The sequence below is a fragment of the Tachysurus vachellii genome, chromosome 12 (assembly GCF_030014155.1).
Source record: "Tachysurus vachellii isolate PV-2020 chromosome 12, HZAU_Pvac_v1, whole genome shotgun sequence".
NCBI lineage: Eukaryota > Metazoa > Chordata > Actinopteri > Siluriformes > Bagridae > Tachysurus > Tachysurus vachellii.
Genome location: NC_083471.1, coordinates 12,581,191 through 12,587,190, shown reverse-complemented (window position 1 = coordinate 12,587,190; position 6,000 = coordinate 12,581,191).

The window sequence follows — 6,000 nt, the reverse complement described above, 5'->3', positions numbered from 1 at the left end:
GCTCAAGAAGTTTGTTATGAGAAACAGTGAAAGTTTCGATCTGAAAATGTGGTATTAAAATAGGTATTAAAATAGGGAATTTTGGAGTAAAGGTATACATCACCAAATATGGAAGTACACTGTAGTGGATATCTTTTACTTGAGACACTAAATGAGCAGGTTCATATCACTTACACACACACAATGTTAATTTAGGTATAAGTAGTGTATTAGGATGACTAATTAATCACTATTGTAATGCGTAGTCTTTTCTACAGGCGTTACAGTGAGATTAGGTGAACAAGAACAAGTCTCAGAGAGGCTAAGTTACACCAATGGCACTGAATTAATGCCTGGCGTTAAGTGCGACCTGCGTAGTCAATCATGCCATTCTACAGTACACACATACACACACAAGGAAAAAGCAATACAAAGTTCTCTGGTTACTCAGGTAGACAACTGCATTTGAGAAATTTATTTGTCTCACAAATAGCCCTGATGTGTCTGTGCCATAGAAATATATGAATGAATAGATTAGATTGAGTTCATGCAAACAATGCTCATGGCTTTGCTTCTGTGGCAGGGGAGGGGCAGAGCCTCCATGCTGATTCAGGATGAGAACTCACACTCCTTTGAACAAGACGTCTTCCAAATGTGTTTTAAATGACCTCACGTGTGTGGTGCGATTAATTTTTCAACAATTTAAACATCCATCATATTCTGCTAAATCAAATTCACTCACAGTCATTCACCATTGACTGGGAAACGGCTTATACTTCCGGTTAATAGAAAATGGAAAACAATATTCCATTTGAGACAATACTGACTTTCTAAAATGTTACTAGGCTGAAAAGTGCATAGTGTAAGTGAATAGAGTGCAGTATGTCATTTGGGACACATAATAGAGAAAAAGACAGACTGACAAATAAGGGGTTGCCATTTGGGGTAGAGAGAGAGAGAGAGAGAGAGAGAGAGAGAGAGAGAGAGAGAGAGAGTGGGAGAGAGAGAGAGAGAGAGAAAGAGAGAGAGAGAGAGAGAGAGAGAGAGAGAGCGAGGACATCTCCTGCCACTGTAATAATGGCACAAACAAGCAAGAGAGAGAGACAACACTGACTCAGCCTCACGACATATGAGCTGGCAGCATGTCATAACCCAGGTCATCACACACACACACACACACACACACACACACACACACACACACACACACACACACACACACCCTTGTTACCCCACATATCGGATGAGACCTGCTTATCCATCACTGCCCACCGGTGCAATTGAACAAACACATCAGCATTCAACAGCACTTACACTCTGAGCCGTCATCCTCATCTTCATCATCATCATCATCATCATCATCATCACCATCATCATCATCTATGCACTTTCAGATGAGCTGACGCCATCTCCACTGAAATGCTTGTTACACCAATCATCACTGACATCATCAACACTACAACAGGAAGCTTCCTACAGCTTCTATAAATCCTAAAAGCTTCGGATCAGATAAACGCATTTCAAAAGCCAGCGATTCAAACATAATCATGTTATGTTAATTCAGGTAAAAGGCAAATGCATAAAAAAAAATAATCATTTACATGATTAAAGGAGAAAACATGTGCACTTTCCTGAGAGCAGTTTTTTTTTTTCAGAAAGAGTCTTCAATGAAGAGTTTCATCAGGGTCAGAACAGCCTCCCCAAAACCAGAAACTGCTCTTCAGAAGAGAAATAACAATTATCACAGATGGATTTCTCTCTTTAGAAACCTGCACTTGAGAAAAAGGCCAGTCTGCCACAAACAAGAGGATTATATCAACTATAATAAAAAGATTGTGTCGTGACCCCATTGGGCTTCCATAAGTTTCTATTTTAAAGAAGCAGTACAGTGATACCTCGCAATACGAGTGCTTTGACATACAAATTTTTTGAGTTACGAGCTGTGATTAGACCATATTTTTGGCTTAAGATACGAGCAAATTTTTGAGATACGAGCATCCAAGCTGCCGCCGCCGAAACATAGATCCCCAACAAGCACGTGTGCTCTGTTTCCCTGCCTCAGCTTCCCACGTCTCACTCGGTTAAAGCCGCCTTTCCACTGCACACGACAAACGACGGCCGATAAACAGGAAGTCATTCATTTCCTATGGAGAGTCGCAAAGGTGCTGCATGAGGTGCCGACCATCTGCGGATCCGTAACATTCGGATCCGTTTTAAGCGTTGGATCCGTTAAAAAATTTTAACTTGTGCGACTACACCGCATCTGATATGCCGACCGGACAGGTTTTCATTAAAACGACCGGCAGATGTTAGTGAGGAAAGAGTGACAAAAAAGGCAAAAACAAGTGAAGAGAAAAGCGATGAAGAAAATTAAGCAAAATTAACGTAAAGAAAACAGTAATTGTAGCAATTAAGTTCAGTTACAGTAAGTTAAGAGAAATCAAGCATCGCGTTAGTTCTGGCAGGCCACATTGTCAAGCGCGCATCAGCTGTTAATCAGCTGTCCACGACGCACACCAATCCGGTTATGACATCCATATTACCCGACAATTTAAATTCCCATTCATAGAGCCGCTCTAGCGCTTCACTGTTGCTGCGATTTAAACTCCCTTCTCCAACCCCAACTCCACCATGCCGGAACCCGTGTTCATTGTACCAGTTTACGTCATAAATCTCCACATATTTTTCTCTCTCTCTCCCTCTCTCTCAGTAATTATTTAATTATTTATTTATCCATTTATTCATTTATTATTTTCCTTTCCTATTTTTAACTCTATGCATGATTAATGGTTCTGTTATACGGGGGTTTATTCTATTTTCTAGTTGCTGCTCTCCCCGCTCTAAATGAAGTTTAGTTAAGTTCCATTTAAGTGTAAAGTAGCAAGAGTGCGAGTAAGTGAACGAAAGTGAAAGTGTAATTCCTCCTAACTCCTTCGCCTGTTTACTCCATAAAGTAAAACCAGTTTATTTTTTTAACATTCTCTTTTATTACTGTATGTTTTTATACAATATTTGTCATTTATAAATACAGGTACTGTACATTTTTCATATTCAAAACACATAAACAAAACATCTGCAGTGAAAGTTTGCAAGCTGGAACGGATTAATGGGATTTCAATTAATTTAAATGGGGAAAATTGCTTTAAGATACGAGCAATTTGAGATACAAGCAAGGTCACGGAACGAATTAAACTCGTATCTCGAGGTATCACTGTATTGTTGTTTTCTTCATGAAACTGCAAGCACAGGATTCATCTTTTAAACTCCTACCAATAAAGACACACATAAAATTATTTTCTAGGCTAGCTGTACACATGAATCTGCGGAAAATCAGCAGCCATATTGAAAATTTGCAGACTATTGCTGAGTTTGCTTGAATTTGTATTAATCCTTAAGGTCTGATTTAAATATTCAATTATCCCCTTTTTCCCAGCACAACTGTGTTTCATTCTGCCGGCAGAATGGAAGTGGTCTTATGCGAATTTCAATCATTGTAAACAAATGAATGATTTTCAGACCATGAATCAGATATAACATTTCCTATGTTGGATAACCAAATTACACCAAATTTTAGTGGTTGAAAATAACAAATTTGAGTGGCTGATGAACAGGCACTTGGAGCATCACAGAGAGGAGAAATGGGTTTGATATTAACATTTACTTTGGACATACTGAAATGTTTTTTGGAACTTTTCTATGAATATATTGCCCCAAGTAGGCTGGATACAAACAGAAATACTTATGAAAAACTCTATTTTTTGTCATCTGGGAAAATGTAAAAACAAATATAAATGTTTGTTTCCAAGAAGGGTCAAAAGAAAGGTTTTAACCAGGTTATTAGGCCTGTTTGCATAATTAATAATTAATAGATATTGACATTACTTTTGGTTGACTCTTTTTCAGAGTAATATTAATACTTTTGGTTCAGAAATATTGGAACAGAAAAATAAACAAATCTTGTGTAGTATATAAATAAAAATGTTTATGTGTTTATGATAGCTTGACATCCCATCCAGTGTGTATTCCTGCCTTGTGGCCATTGTTCCTAGGATATTCTCTCAGACATTTTTGTGAACACTGTCTAGCAATTCCTGTTCGTGTGTTCGTCAACCCAAATCTCTATAATATATTACTGTAAACATCCAAAGAACTCCAGTTCTGATCACTAACTGCATCAGGGAGTTGTTTAAATACTACATTTGTAGATTCATAAATAAACACTAGCTGGACAATGCAACCCAGAGCAGATAAATCTGCATCTGGACATCCAATCTTATCTCTGATCCAATCATACCTATGTATATTTAATACTTCTTCTCTAGAGGAGAAGAAAAGGTGGAGGAAGACTGTTAATAAAAAAAGACAGTACATTGCAGAAAGAAAGAAAAAAAGATAGGGGCTAACATTATGCAGAAAGCAGATCTGATCTCATCAGGTTCAGAAAACAAACAAAAAAGCCAGGTAAAATAGCAGGAGAGGAAACGGAGGGGTCATTCGATGCCGCCACATCTACGCAAGGCTCGCACCTCCCGGCTAAGGTTTCTTTCTTCAACAAAGAGCCACCAGCGAGTTCTGCCGGCCCTGGTACAAAAGCTGCAGCCAAATGAGCCAACACCTCTTCCCTTTGGGGCGTCCAACAAAACACTTTTGTTCGGGAAAGACTGCAAAATCACCCCTGGCTGTGGAAAGGACTCTTTGGAATAGAGGTTTTGTCTAAAAATGTCATTATTCCTATTATTAAACAGGCTTAGCTTTTACATTAAAAGGCTTAGCTTTTACATCGCTGTAAGATTCCCAAGCTGCCTCGTTTGACCGGATGATATAAAAGTGAGAATTTTACCTGGCAGCAGTTCAATAAAACAGTGTTTGTTTCCTTTCTGTTAAATGATAGCATCTGTACATGTTGTCAGTTCTTCCTTTTGCAATGTTATTTGTTAATACACAACAAAAGCAGCAATGTAATCTAGCACCGGGAGACATCTCGGAGCAGAACATTTATTAAAAAGAGTACACTTCCTGTACTGAATGGTGATTTCAGGGTAAGCTGTATTGTGTGCTAAAGCAACTGTTTCATCATCATAGATGGACGATTCCACCATTGGGAAGATATGTATGTAAAGTAGCATATACATCATTTAACATAAAATACATTTCAAACAGTCCTTCACAACAACCTAACTGCATTAAAATTCAGCTTATCTGTGTATTGACCATTTTCCTTCAGTACTCCTTTCACTACAACATTCACTCAACACAGTTGTGAGCATATTCGCCTCCTGAACTATTTAGATCAGTCCACAAATCACAGGAAGAAGAAAAAAGGTCCTCTTATTCTTTTGTATTTATATTTAATGTTGTTGTCCTTCGGCTGCTCCCTGTTTGGCTTCACCACAGCAGATCATCCAATCCACATTTGGCACAGATTTTATGCCGGACACAAGCCTTTTACTTTATGCAGGCTTGGGATAAAAGATGAGATTTCACCCCTCAGAGGCTTTAGTGGTTCCCTGGCCAAAAATGAACCAAGGCCACGGCAGCAAGAGCACAGGATGCAGCCACTGGACCACCAGGATCTGTTGTTATATTTAATAACGTTGTGATAATGACTGATGCGTCACCTTGTAAGAATAACCCTGTTATCCAAAATATACACTAAAATATAAAATATAAAAATATATTTGAGTAAATTATTTGCTTGTCCGTAAAGCTTTCATGCGATTGGTCTTATTAGTAGTAATACTATGCCAAAAAAAATTCAACAATGTTGCTCAACATTTAGTATCAAAATACAGCCTGTGAGCAATAAAGCCTTCTAAAAAAATGAGATATTGTTTCCTGAGATAACACATTTCTGGATTGGTTACTAGTCAGTAAAATTAAATACAGTAAACAGGAAGTCTTAAGAGTAATTTCAAGAGTAGAATGGTATTCATTCACCTGGAGTTCCCCAGTGAGCCTCAGGTCATAGTAGCTCAATAACACTGATAATGATATGGCTCTTCAGGATCATACCAAAACACT